The following is a 14,611-nucleotide window of genomic DNA, read 5'->3' on the forward strand; positions in this document are numbered from 1 at the left end:
CAAAACCTTCAGGAAGATATGTATCTACACGTGGGTGAGAACTGATAAATTATGAGGATATGTGTGAAATGAGTATACATATAAAGGATCACAAATGATCATTCTATGTTCATTCAAGCCGAGTGTTACATGACACAGATGTGCAATGGTTTGCATGGTGTGGGGTGAGCAGAGAAAACACCTTAAAGACCTCAAGGGCAGGATTATTTTTAAACTTCAACTTCTATGAAGAGCCCGTTAAAGGCAACAGACTCACATTGTCCACATGGCCACGGACCTGGCTTTCGGCTCCCAGGGCAAATGCAATACTCAACTTAATTAAAAACCTATCCTATTTTTAATGCCGCTTGTCAGAGCGCTCGTGGAGCGGGCCAGGAGATTGACTGGACATGGGCTACGGTGGCAAAACCCAGCTATAACTTGCACAGAATCCAGCCAGGAGACGCTGCAGACTCTGAGAGAGTCTTAATGTAAAACCAACACAGGGAGCGATGATTTCCCAAAGACAGGACTCAAGTTCATTTGGCAGATGACGTGTTTTAACTTAGAACTTCACCTTCTCAGCAACACTCCCAAAAGGACCCGGAAACCACCTACGCCTTTAGAAAGGGACCTGAGACAAATACCCCATTCCCCAGGCTTGCTGAGTCTCCGACAGCCATTTCTTAGTAGATTTTGGAAAAACAAAACAACAAAACAGAACCACTATGGCAAACGCCAAATGCATTTTCAAGATGAGGGTGCAACCCAGAGGGCAGAGGAGAGTGTACTCATTCATTTCTGAGCTCCAACTTTTCTGCTCCCCAGAATCCCAGCTGAGCACGCTCCTGCCTCGGGGACAGAAGCCCAATACAAGTCTGAGCACTGGGGACAGGAAGAGCCACCTCGTATATAAAAGTCACTTCAGGAATCTACTGGATGTCTGCAGCAAGAAAAAACAAACAAACAAACAAACAAACAAAGAATACCCTCTCCCCATCTGGTCCTGATCCATTGGTCCAGAAAGCCTAGCAGCCTGCGCCCCTCTTCCCCACGAGATCGCCCCTCAGCCCACACGTTCCCACGCCCAGCACGCACTGCACAGCTTACCTGTTAATTACTGGATTCTGTCAAGGGTCCTTCCTACTACATCCCACAGGAATGCCAGCCGATGCGCGCTCCTCACCCCCCAGTGGCATCTGACTCCGCTCCATGCAATCACTCAATGCAGTATGGATGAACGGGCCAAGTTCAGGTTCACTGCCCCACAGCGTCTTTGTGCCTCAGAGCGAATGACTAGAGAGCAAGCAAGCCGTGCTGCTGGGGATCCAGCTCCGGCTGAAAACTAATGGGAAAGGCATTCTGCACGGAGCCCTCTGCAGGCTCACTCGCCTCCCTCTCGCTGTGACAAAGTTAAAGCCGCAGCGCTGATCGAGAAGAACAAAAGAAAGACACACCGCGAACTGTCTCTCCGGAGTGGCTTGCTTGGCCGGGGAGACAATAGCCACTCTGCGCTTGGGGACAACAGGTGAAGCAGCCCCTGAGGAAACCTTGAACTTTACCGCCCAGCAAACCCCAGGCAGAGCTCAAGTCTCTCTGCAAAGTGAGGGTGAGCATGAGGTCGGCCGAGAAGCATCCAATCACCAAGAGAGGACCCGGGTGGCAGCTCTGCCCTGCTCCTGTCTCCCGAGGTGCCAGGCTGCTCCTTGCAGGCCGGCCTCCGTTTACCAGCATTCAATTTGAATGAGCCGGTGCAAACCGCTCGCCGCCCGCCCGGGAACAGGATGCATTTATGTGAAACACGAGGAGAATGCCTAATGGGGAGGCACCCTCTGCATTCCCAGAGCTTCCATTACAGGGAGAGCTTGCATTTCAGCGCCTGGAGCGCAGCCAGCGCCCCTGCATCCCTGCCAGCAGCCTGCCAAGCTCCTGGCCAGACACTGGCACGCGCAGGAGGCAGGGCCATGCCTGGCGCTGGGAGCAGCACATTTTTGGCATCTGCTGCCAGGATATGCCAGGGGCCGGAGCCCTGCAGGGAGCTGACTCGGCCACCCCTTTCTTTGCTCTCTCAATCAGCAACTCCAGAGGCTGCAGACAGGATGGCCAGCTGCAGCTCGGTGCGTGAGCTTCACACAGGGAAGTGACTGCTCCTGGGACTTTGTTAGCAATGGGTTCCTGAATGGGGCAGCATCGTGGGTATAACATGCAGTCCAAGCTGAACCCAAAGCCACTGACCAAAATCTGTGCGACGTTATACCACATCCTAAGTGGCCACCAGGCCACACGCCATCTCTCTCTCTCTTTATATATATATATATATATATATATATATATATATATATATATATATATATATATTATTGATTTTTTACAGAGAGGGAGAGGGATAGAGAGTTAGAAGCATCAATGATGAGAGAGAGACATCGATCAGCTGCCTCCTGCACACCCCCTACTGGGGATGTGCCCACAATCAAGGTACATGCCCTTGACCAGAATCGAACCTGGGACCCTTCAGTCTGCAGGTCAGCGCTCTATCCACTGAGCCAAACTGGATTCGACAGCACATGCCATCTCATTGCAATGACCTGAGCCCAGTAGTGAGGGAAGGCAGGCCTCTTGCACAATTCATTTCACATTTTCCCTCACAGGTGCCTCACAGTTGATTGACTTGCGAAGACAATACTGCTTTTACAGACAAATAGCTGCTTTTTCTTCCTTCTATTTGCCCGGCTGCCACCCAGATTTGGGGATTATTTTGCAAGGTTAACCACTGCTATGTGACTTCCTTTAGGCAGTGGTCGGCAAACTCATTAGTCAACAGAGCCAAATATCAACAGTACAATGATTGACATTTCTTTTGAGGGTCAAATTTTTTAACCTTAAACTATATAGGTAGGTACATTGTTATTAACTTAATTAGGGTACTCCTAAGCTGGCCTTTGCTAAAAACTCAAGGGGCCAAAGAGCTGCATGTGGCTCATGAGCTGCAGTTTGCCGACCACTGATTTAGGTGATGGGACATAAACTAGGTGGGACCTGGCAGGGACTTTGGTCACTGTCCAGGGCTTATGTGGTCCCTGGAAGTCACGCTAACTACACTCACAAGCTAATGATGAATAACCCACATTTCCTTCATCAGGTTTTGTTCTCCCAAGATGCAAAGAAATGATAAGGGGTATGTTTCCAACAACCGGAAACCTCACATCTAAAAACCAAGTTTGACGCAACTCACTACAATTTTTAAAATATATATATTTTATTGATTTCAGAGAGGAAGGGAAAGGGAGGGAGAGGTAGAAACATCAATGATGAGAGAGAATTATTGATTGGCAGCCTTCTGTACATCCCACAATGGGGATCAGTCCAGAAACCCAGTGGGTACCCTGACCTGGAATTGAACCATGACCATCTGATGTTCCTATGTCAGCGCTCAACCACTGAGCCACTCTATCTGGGCCACAGTTCTATTCTTTTTTTTTTTTTTAAGATATATTTTATTGATTTTTTTATAGAGTGGAAGGGAGAGGGAGAGAGAGTTAGAAACATCAATGAGAAGGAAGCACCCATCAGCTGCCTCCTGCTCACCCCCTACCAGTGATGTGCCCGCAACCAAGGTACATGCCCTTGACCAGAATTGACCCTTGAGTCCTCAGGTAGACGCTCTATCCACTGAACCACACCAGTTTTGGCCACAGTTCCATTCTTGCCCTCACTGCCTGGCATACATAGTTGTTGTAATGGCTGTTTTGTAAAATAAATGAAAAAGAAAAAAATTTTGTGAAATTCAAGTATAACAATGCGGGCCAGCATTACCTTCTACAAGTTCCTCTTTGAAAAGTGCAGCAAATTTGCCCTCCATGGACACTGAGTGTGTGTGTGTGTGTGTGTGTGTGTGTGTGTGTGTGTGTGTGAGAGAGAGAGAGAGAGAGAGAGAGAGAGAGAGAGAATGGATAGTATGTGGATAAATATTAGGTTATGTAAATCTTATCCTAGAAGTCAATGGGAACTTTACAGTATAGTTAAGGGATAAGTAGTTGATAAATCAATAAGTTAAAATAAAATAGAGAAGATTCTAGATTCAACAACAGACCTCCGCACACAGATTCAATTTCAAGTCCTAGCCCAGACATTGGAAGCCATTGGTGTAAGGCTGGGAAGCGGAGTGGTGATGAAAGGAGAACTGATGCATATGTTGGCATTGATAAAGAGGAAAGGAATGTTTTAGGCTAACAATTCACTCAGCCCTCTCAGGAGCTATTGATCATCAAGATTGCTCAAAGATACAGCCTGGACAATCGGATGATGCCTTGAGGCATTTGGGGGAATGGGAAAACAACGGATAGACAATGGGGATTAGAAATATCAGTTCCAAAATTCCTTCCAGAAGATAGATGTGCAGGTTGAATCAATTCCTTTATGGAAATAAGCAATTCTGGCCTTCCCCCATACTCGGTGCAGCCCCATGGGGACAGAGGCATGAATGCCAGCTGCCAGAGGGGGTGGGGTGCATAGCCTTAGGGGTCAGGATGCCCTCACTCACTTCCCACAGAAAGGCTCCTGCCAAAGTCCCAGAAAAGACAATGCAAGATGGCACAGGAGGGACTTCACGCCTGTCAGAACAGCCCTGCGTGTCTAAGCCAACGACCCCATCTCCCCAGACACCTTGGAGAACAAAGCTGAGAAGACAGTAAGGACGGGAATTCCTGAAGCAGCAGCAGCAACAGCAAATGGTCAGATGTTTCCCATGACCTTCACCTTCTGGTGACAGGCGATGGCTCTGTTAGGTGGCAAAAGAGACTGCAAATAACCAAGGTTCCTAATCAACTGACCTTACCAAGGAAACTTGAGCCCAGCTGGTGTGGCTCAGTGGTTGAGTGGTGATCTATGAATCAGGAGGTCACAGTTTGATTCCAGGTCAGGGCACATGCCTGGGTTGGGGGCTCAATTCCCAGTAGGATGCATGTATGAGGCAGCTGATCAATGATTCTCCCTCATCATTGATGTCTCTCTCTCTCCCTCTCCCTTCCTCTCTAAATTCAATAAACATTTTTTAAAGGGAAGATTATCCCAGATATTTACCTTGATTGCAGCATTATGGGGCACCCCTTTAAGTTTTGCTCCCCAGGCGAGTGCTCACTGCCTCCCCCTATAGAAGCAGCAGCAGAGAGGACCACACAGAGCTGCCAGGCCAAGCAGACATAGACCAAGTTCAATAAGGACCATTCTGGCCTGGGTCATCAGTACAATCGTTTGCTATTTTAATGTAAGCTTCCTAACTTGGGGACCAGATGAAAGTCTCTCTCTCACTTCTTTCTAATCCAGAAGTTCAGAGTCTAAGATTCTATACAGATAGTGTTGTGTGTGTGTGTGTGTGTTTGTGTGTATACACACTGAGTGGCCAGATTATTATGATCTCTTAACGCATAATCTTGCCACTCAGTATATATATACATATATGTATATTAGAGGCCTAGTGCATGAATTCATGCAGGGTTGGGGTCCACCCAGCCTGGCCAGGGGAAGGGTCATGGGATGTTGGCTGGCCTGCCTGCTGGTCGAACTCCTAGTCGAGGGGACAATTTGCATATTAGCATTTTTTTAATATAGGATATACACTGAGTGGCCAGATTATTATGAGTTCAGAGATCATCATAATCTGGTAACTCAGAATATCTACCAATTTTCTATCTATCTATCTATTTATCTATCTATCTATCTATCTATCTATCTATCTATATCTATCTGTGTGTGTGTGTGTGTGTGTGTGTGTGTGTATTTTCATTAATTTCAGAGAGGAAGGGAGAGGGAGAGAGAGAAACATCAGTGATGAAAGAGAATCATTGGTCAGCTGCCTCACTGGGGAATCGAGCCCTAAACCCGGGCATGTGCGCTGATGGAAAATCAACCCATAACCTCCTAGTTCATGGATTGATACTCGTCCACTAAGCTATGCCGGCCAGGCGAATGTTGCATCTTTATGAAAAGACAGCCTCACTCTATCAAGGTAAGGGTTAGGGCTAGGGCTACAGATACACAAAGATTTATATACACTCACTTTTATTTAAGTCTGTTCAAAGTTATTAACATGCTTTACTGTTACATTAGAATTCCCCTCCAGAAAATCTACACAGAGCTCCCATTCTGGCCATCAATCATGTGTACAAAGAAAGGCTGGCCAAAGTGAAGGCGGTGGTGAGAGCTATGTCAGAATTAGAGCTTCTGCATTCTTGTTAGAAGAAGGTCAGAGGACTTCTGCAGCTTCTCCTCCTGCCCCAGGCCTGGGAGGCACCCTTAACCCCACCCATACAGAACCCTCTCCTTTGAAGACCACCTTTGTGGCCAATGCTTCGGGCTCTAATAAAAGGAATATGGGCCTCCAAAATGGCGCTCAAAGCCAACTCCGAGTTTCCCAGTGGCCAACTTTGTGTTTAATCAGATCAGTTTTTCCAATAAACAGGATTCAGACCCCTCAAATGCTGGTAACAGCAGGACACCAGCCAGGCTCGCTTTGGGGTGACAGGCTTTGTTTAGCGGGGCAATGACATTATTCCTTATTCAGGGGGATGCTGGCTCCTCCTAGCTGTGAGCGGGCTTGGCACAAAAGGTGTTCTCGTGCCAATTGGAACCAGCAGGTAGAAATTGTTGCACATCTGAATGAAAGTAGAAAGGAAACCTATATGCCACTTGCTTTCATAAACTCCCACCGCTTATTATGTGAGGCTGAGTTTTGAAAAGCAAACACTTTGTAGCATGTAATCAATCAGCACCTTATTACTGAATGACTGAACCCTCTTTAAGGTGCCTTAATAATTAACATACAAAAGAGGCAACAGGATGACATAGGAAAATGTGAACTTTGAAAATTCTCAACCCCCAGGTTCAAGCCTGGGAAATGTCATATTCTCTCTGCAAAATTAATTATTTCCATTCCACTATGCAATCACTCAGAACTCCGATCATTCTACAGGGTAGCAGGGGTCTTCAAACTACTGCCCGCGGGCCACATGCGGCCCGCAGAGGAGTCTGATCCGGCCCGCCAGGTTTTTTGGGCAGTGAGCGCAGCCGAGGTGTTACAGTAGGAATTAGTAGTTCATATAGTCCGGCCCTCCAGCTCTCTGAGGGACCGTGATCTGGCCCCCACTTTAAAAAGTTTGAGGACCCCTGGGGTATGGGGAGCGAAGTGGGCAACTCACCTGCCCTGGGAAAAGAACCCAGTGGTGCCTATTGCGATTGTGCACTTGACCTTACCGATCCGGGCTAAGTTGTTACACTTCATACCTGAGGAAGGCCAGCACACATGGCAGAGGTGCTGGGACTGTAGAACTCCAAGGGAGGCAGCAGGGGGGACCTGTGCTAATCACGGCTCCAGGAGGCCGGGATTGGGCCTGACCCTCCTAATTTCCTGGGGACCAGGCTGGAGGGTGTGGGGCCACTTCTTCCAAATAGACTCGCCCAGGCCATGGTATTTTGTGGAAGAGCAACACTCAAGGGGCAAAAGAGCCCCATGTGGCTACTGAGCCACAGTTTGCCGACTACTGGCCTAGAGCCTTCACAGGGGGTGTGGTCCTGCCAACTCCTTTATTTTGGACCCTGACCTCCAGAATGCTGAGAGAACACCCTTCTGTTGTTTGTTTGTTTGGAATCATCCCCTGAGAACATATATTCTATTGATCTTTAGAGAGAGTGGAAGGGAGGGAGGAGAGGGAGAGGAACAGAGGGACAGAGGGAGAGAGGGAAGGGGTAGGAGAGAAAGAAAGAGAGAGAGAGAGAGAGAGAGAGAGAGAGAGAGAGAGAGAGAGAGAGAGAGAGAGAAACTTCGAGGTGAGAAACACTTCCATTGATCAGCCCTTCAAGGGAAGAGGTACATGCCTTTGAGCAGAAAACGAACCTGCAACCCTTGGATTCCCTGGCTGAAGCTCTAACCACTGAGACAAACAGGCCAGATTCTCCAATGGTTTTAAGACATCCTTTTGCTATAGCAGCCATAGGAAACTCGCATCCCATCCTATGCACATCCCCAGCCAAAAAGGCCCAAACAATAACGCAACAAATGTGCTCTCTTCTCAGAGTATGTCTCCATCACTATATCAATCTGCAGCATCCAGCTCTTGGCCCTGCAAGCAGAGAAAGATGGATGATCCAAAGAGAAAGACAAGATGTGTTCTGCCAGCAAAGATGCTGTGCCTGCTCTCGTGCCTTAACCAAGGCTGCTCCCGCCATTTCCAAATTATCACTGAGAGACGAAGGCAAGGTGCGCCTGGCTTCCTTCCAGAGCTCGCAAAGCCATTCTTCCCCCTGACAATTGGGTTTCATTGTCTATGCATTCTACAGAGATGATTTCCTGCGTGCCCGCGCTGAACTCCCACTGCTCCAGCTCCCTGCAAAAGTCATCTCTCAATCCATACATAAATATTCTTCTAATTGCACCTTCCAGTTAGATTCAGGAAAATGCGTGGTCAAGATGGTGCCGTCTGACAGAGCTCCGGAAAGAGCTGGTTTGCATTGTTCTATAAGACAAGGCCATTAAATCCAACTGTTAACGTTACTTTGACTCATTTTTTTTTCTAGAGAAACTCCATCTTCCTCTAACTACCTGGGGCTGACACAAGAGGAACTGCGAGCAACTCAGGTGATCACCCTCCAAAGGCTCTGTCCACAGGCCTGCAGAACTCAGAACACTTGGTGGCATCTTCATTACATTTTATTTTTTAAATATATTTTATTGATTTTTTATAGAGCGTAAGGGAGAGGGATAGAGAGTCAGAAACATCGATCAGCTGCCTCCTGCGCACCTCCCACTGGGATGTGCCTGCAACAAGATACATGCCCTTGACCTGAATCGAACCTGGGACCTTTCAGTCCGCAGGCCCACGCTCTATCCACTGAGCTAAACTGGTTAGGGCTTCATTACATTCTTAGGATGATCAGAAAGGAGCCACAGGACACAAGAAGCCACACATATCTCTGTCTGTCCATAATGTTAGCAAACAAATGAACATATAAAGTCAGGAGAAAAACAACGAAATTGCCTTTGTACAATCTAATGCTTACCTACACTCATTTCTTAAAAATGATTCCAAAAATGTGGTCAAGCTATCTATCCATGGACAAACATGGAGCATGAACTCAGCATTTAGCAACAGACCAGGTTTTTATATGTTTAATGTTTTAAAAATAATTTTGTATTGATTCAGAGGAGAGAGGGATAGAAAAGACAAAACCATCAATGATGAGAATCATTGATTGGCTGAGCCCATAACACGGGCATGTGCCCTGACCTAGAATTGAACCCTGACCTTGATTCATAGGTCAATGCTCACTGAGCCAGGCTTGTTGAGCCCCAAACAGTTTTTAACTAGCAAAGAAAAGCGACATGTTAAGCAGACCATGATGAGAACATGGTACATGTTTAGTTTATAGGAAGATGGAAAGGGATTTTCATTTAAGACTGTATGGCTATACTTCATCCCCCCAAATTTATTGAGATATAATTGGCAAATGTGACTATTCTATTTTTAATTCTGTAAATCTTTATTCCCCCCATTTTTACCAATTACGCCCTTCCACCCATTTTGCACCCAGACCCAGTCCTTCCCCACACTATTATCTGTGTCCACGGGTTATGCATATCTATAGTAATAAAAGCATAATATGCAAAGTGACCAGATGGCCAAACAGCGAAATGACCGTCAGGCCCACACTAAGACACCCACTGGCTCCAGGCCAGCCAAGGCCAGTGTGATGCGATTGGTCAGGGGCCCAGCTATTGCCTCATGATCACCCTACAGAGGGAGGTCCAGGCCATCGGTCAGTGGGGCGATCAATCACGGTGGGGAGGGAGGCTCTACAATTGCTCCAAAGCAGGAGGCCCTGACCACCAACAGATGGGTTGCAGCAGGTAGACGGGGACTCTCTCTGTGGGGAGATCCATCACAGAGCCCTGGCTGGGTGGGCAGGGCCTACTTCTTTGGGGTGATCGATGGCTGGGCTCCCAGAGTATGAGAAGGTGCAAGCCAGGCTGAGGGACACCCCTTTCCCAAAGTGCACGAATTTTGTGCACCGGACCTCTAGTATGCATTTAAGTTCTTTGGTTACTTTGTTCCTCCACCTACCCCCTTCCCCTCTGAGATTCTCAGGCTCTCCCATATTTCCATGCCTCTAATCTATCTTATTCATCAGTTAATTTTGTTCATGAGATTACACATATAAGTACGATCATGTGATATTTGTTGATTTGAGATTGAGAGCGGACCCAATTGTTTCCAACCCATTGGTGCATTTACTGGTTGATTCTCATATGTGCCATAACAGGGGATCAAACCTGCAACCTTGACATATCTGGATGGTGCTCCAACCAACTGATCAATCTGCCATCTGCAAATGTGACTGTTCCCAACAACTCAGAAAGCAGTGGCCAATAGTGACAGTCATGCTTAGAGTTGAAATGGATATCAATGGGAGATGACACAGGAAATCTTATTTGCCTTCATTTTATTTCTACACGATTACCTTTGATGTACAAAATAAAGCTGAAAATATTAGGCATGCCAATATATACACATGGACAATTACCCTACATTAAACCATCACTGTATGTCCCACTGAACTATATATCTTTTCCAGCTTAACTAACTACCATGTTTCCCTGAAAATAAGACATCCTCCGAAAATAAGACCTAGCACATGGAAAGATAAGACATCCCCTGAAAATAAGACCTAGCTCAACTTTGGGGAAAAAAATTAATATAAGACACTGTCTTATTTTCAGGAAAACAGGGTATGTAGGTTAACCTTTTGCAAAATTTTGCAGTTGTTGGAATTTGATCTCAATGCCACTCAATCCCAATCAGAATCAGAATCGGATCACTTGAATTTACACTTGAGACACGAGTGACTGATAGAATCCAATTTGGTAAATATTGAAAATGTCCATTTCCTTTAAAGATCAAGAACTAGTGGGATGACATTGACTTAGATGGCTATTTATATAATATTTGTGCAAACCTCAACGATTCTAACTACATTACTGAAATAAAGAGAGGTAGTGTTGAGTGTAAACTTAAATCTCAGAAGAGGAAATAGTATCAAGCTAGATCAAGACGGGGCCCGGAATGTCTACTGTGGTCTTCATGAAGGGGAGACTTCAATGTCAGGTAAGAAATTTGAGTCTCCAGCCTTGGCCCCCAACAGATGGACTGTAACCAGCCCATCAGCAATAGAAGGAAAAGATCAAACCCCCTCCACACCAGGCCCCCCAACAGTGTGGCGGCCATTTGTTGAGAACACAAGTGTTCGTTTGTAAGCAAATAAACAAACTGGTGGAAATATGAGTGAAATGAGCTCTACAGGAACTCTTATTTCCAATCAGATTACACTGAAAGTAGTCTTTCCATTCTCAAATGGTTTACACAGAAAACACTAATTATAAGTCTATGCTTCTATCATGCTTCACACACAATACACTAAATACTCATTAAAAAATGGAGTGGGGTCTATGCCCTGGATTTCCTTGAGTTCATTGTATTCATCTATTTTTATAGCTTCTTTCATTTAACAAATCCAAGGTCAAAAATCAACTGTGTGCTATTAATAGATGTAGCAGCAGACACATTTGTAGCATCATGGAAACAGACATTGTGTTCTCCCCATTGAGCATTGATAATAGCTCCCAGAACTCTGTACCCTTGGTTCTGTGTGTGTGGTTTTTCTTTAAAGGCAACAGTTCCCTTCGGGGCAAGCTTTGCAGCGTATTTTCCCACACTGGTGAGATTGGAAAAGCAACATGGATCTGGAAATCCAGTTAACAGGCATGAGGAGTGACACGTTACGGGAGGCACAACTCCAATTCTAAGACCAGAGCAAGACAAGGACACGTGTACATGGTTAGGAGATAGCCCCCCCCCCCCCACGCCCCCCTCCCCATCCCCCGATGTTGCCACTCAACACTGACCTTTTTGAGTTTTTCTGCTTTTGCTCTTTGCATTGAACATTTGGTGGAATTTCACAAATGGCTATTGGCATATGTCCTCCATTATCGGATCTTATAGAACGGTTTCCTGGCCTAAACTCCCCTGTCTTCCAACTGTTCCTCACTCCTCCCCCAGCTTCACTGGAGACCTCTGACCTTCTATTCTCCCCACACTGGCAGTGCAATATAGCTGGGGTCCTATAGGAGGCAGCTTTCACAGGGTGTCTCTCTCACTCAGCCATACGCATTTAAGGTTACTCCAAGTCTTCCTGGGGCTAGGAGTGAGTTTTGAAAAGTATTTTAACAATATTTCTGGTAATGGAGTTATTTATAAAACTAGTACTTAATGATATTCAAATTTTGTCTAAAAAATTAATAAATCCCACCTGGCCAGTGTGGCGCAGTGTTTTAGAGCTGACCCATGAACCAAAAGGCCTATATTAGGGCACACATTCAGGTTGAGGGACTGATCCCCAATAGGTGGTGTACAGGAGGCAGTTCATCTATATATAATTCTCTCATTATTGATGTCTCTATCTTTCTATTCCTTTCCCTCCCTCTCTCTTTAAAATCAATAAGAACAGCCCTGACCGGTTTTGCTCAGTGGATAGAGCATCGGCCTTCGGACTGAAGGGTCCTATGTTCAATTTAGGTCAAGGGCATGTACCTGGGTTGTGGGCACATCCCCAGTGGGAGGTGTGCAGGAGGCAGCTGATTGAAGTTTCTCTCCTACTGATGTTTCAAACTCTCTTTCCCTCTCCCTTCCTCTCTGTAAAAAAATCAATAAAGCATATTTTTAAAAACATGTTTTTTTAAAAAATTATATTTTATTGATTTTCCACAGAGAAGAAGGAAGAGGGATAGAGAGCTAGAAACGTCAATGAGAGAGAAACACCGATCAGCCGCCTCCTGCACACCCCCTACTGGGGATGTGCCCGCAACCAATGTACATGCCCCTGACCGGAATCGAACCTGGGACCTTTCAGTCCGCAGACCGACGCTCTATCCACTGAGCCAAACCAGTTTCAGCAAAACAAAAAACAAAAACAAAAACAAAAAATATGTTTTTAAAAGTTTGAAAGAGGGAAGGCAGGGATGGGTAGATGAGTGGGTGGGAAAGGACCAACCAAAGAACTTGTATCCAGGTACGAGACACCCACGCTTACAGACAATGGGGTGGGGATGGGGTGGGCGCTAAGGGGTCACTGGAAGGGGAAAGGAGACATCTGTGATACTTTCAATAAGAAAGATTTTTGTAGGATTAATACATCACACTGAAGAAGTCAACGTAAGCCAAGAGATATTCCTATAAAAGGAAGCATTGCCAGGGCACAGACAGGGATTTGGTGTTTGCTTGGTCCTTACCACACCAGGAGGGGTTCACTTTAACACAAGTGGCTGCTTCTGGGCCTGGGTGGGAAAGAATCAGACGTAATTCTCACGCAACTGCCTCCGAACAAAAGGCAGCACACATTCAAATCATTAGAATGGCCATTTGTCAGATTGATGCATGTATCATTTATGGGATAAAATTAGTTGCTTCCAAAATCAATACCTCATGTGTCAAATATCTTTCCCCCAGAGACTTCTGCAAGAATTATATTAGAGCCGAAATAAACCTTATGGACAATTTCAAAACAGCCATTTCAACAAATATGTATGCTAGGCAGTAAGGTCAAGAATGGAACTGTGGCCCGGACAGCATGGCTCAGGGATTGAGCACCGACCTAGGAACCAGGAAGTCCTGATTCGATGCCAGGTCAGGGGACCTGCCCAGAATGCAGGCTCGATCCTCGGTAGGGCGAGAGCAGGAGGCAGCCAATCAATGATTCTCTCTCAACATTGATCTTTCTATCTCTCTCCCTCCCTTCCTCTCTGAAATCAATTTTTAAAATATATATATTTTATTGATTTTTTACAGAGAGGAAGAGAGAGGGATAGTTAAAACATCGATGATAGAAAAACATTGATCAGCTGCCTCTTGCACACCCCGTACTGGGGATGTGCCCGCAACCAAGGTACATGCCCTTGACTGAAATCAAACCTAGGACCCTTCAGTTCACAGGCTGACACTCTATCCATTGAGCCAAACCAGTTTGGGCTGAAATCAATTTTTTAAAAATGTTTAAAAAGGAACCAAACTGTGGAGAGATGAGGAGGATGATATCCTTGAGAACCTACAAATTGAAAAGCAGCATTTTCTCCTTTGAGTGCTGCCTATGGAAGTTACCGAGGTGATGGAAACGTCCTTTATCTATGCTGCCCATTACGATAGCCACCAGCTGCCCATGGCTATGAACTTCTAAAGTGAATAGCACGAGGACCTGGCTGGGAGCTTAGTTGGTAAGAGTGTCAGTAAATATGCTAAAGTTACAGGTTCAATCCCAAAAGAGCACATACAGGAATCAAGCAATATACACTAACAAAAGAGAAACATGCAAATTAACCATCACTCTGATACACCCACCAGCCAATCAGGAGAGATTATTCAAATTAGAAGGACAAAAAATGGTGGCCACTCAACTGAGTGGCCGGGTGGGGCAGGATGCCTGCTATGAGAGGGAGGGCAGGTAGGTGAAGGGATCTACAGGAGTGGCATTCTGGCCACTGCAAAGAAAAGAAGGCAGACTCTGGCCAGAGCGAAGGCCACGGTCCCGGGTGCTG

At 45.9% G+C, this 14,611-nt stretch overlaps 1 protein-coding gene across 6 annotated transcripts in view; it reads right to left on the bottom strand.

Annotated features, from left to right (window-relative positions):
- The window catches only part of FRMPD4 (FERM and PDZ domain containing 4), a 420,441-nt gene that overhangs the window by 248,815 nt on the left and 157,015 nt on the right, over positions 1-14,611 (bottom strand). The window contains exon 1 of one of the 6 annotated variants that reach the window (XM_084869813.1): positions 1,090-1,290. The exons of the other annotated variants lie outside the window; for them this stretch is intronic. The gene's annotated coding sequence lies outside the window, so the exon portion shown is untranslated. Of the gene's footprint in view, positions 1-1,089; positions 1,291-14,611 lie in introns of those variants that run through there. 6 annotated transcript variants of the gene reach the window in all.

This window comes from Pipistrellus hanaki, assembly GCF_964339955.1.
Source record: "Pipistrellus hanaki genome assembly, chromosome: X".
Taxonomy (NCBI): Eukaryota; Metazoa; Chordata; class Mammalia; order Chiroptera; family Vespertilionidae; genus Pipistrellus; species Pipistrellus hanaki.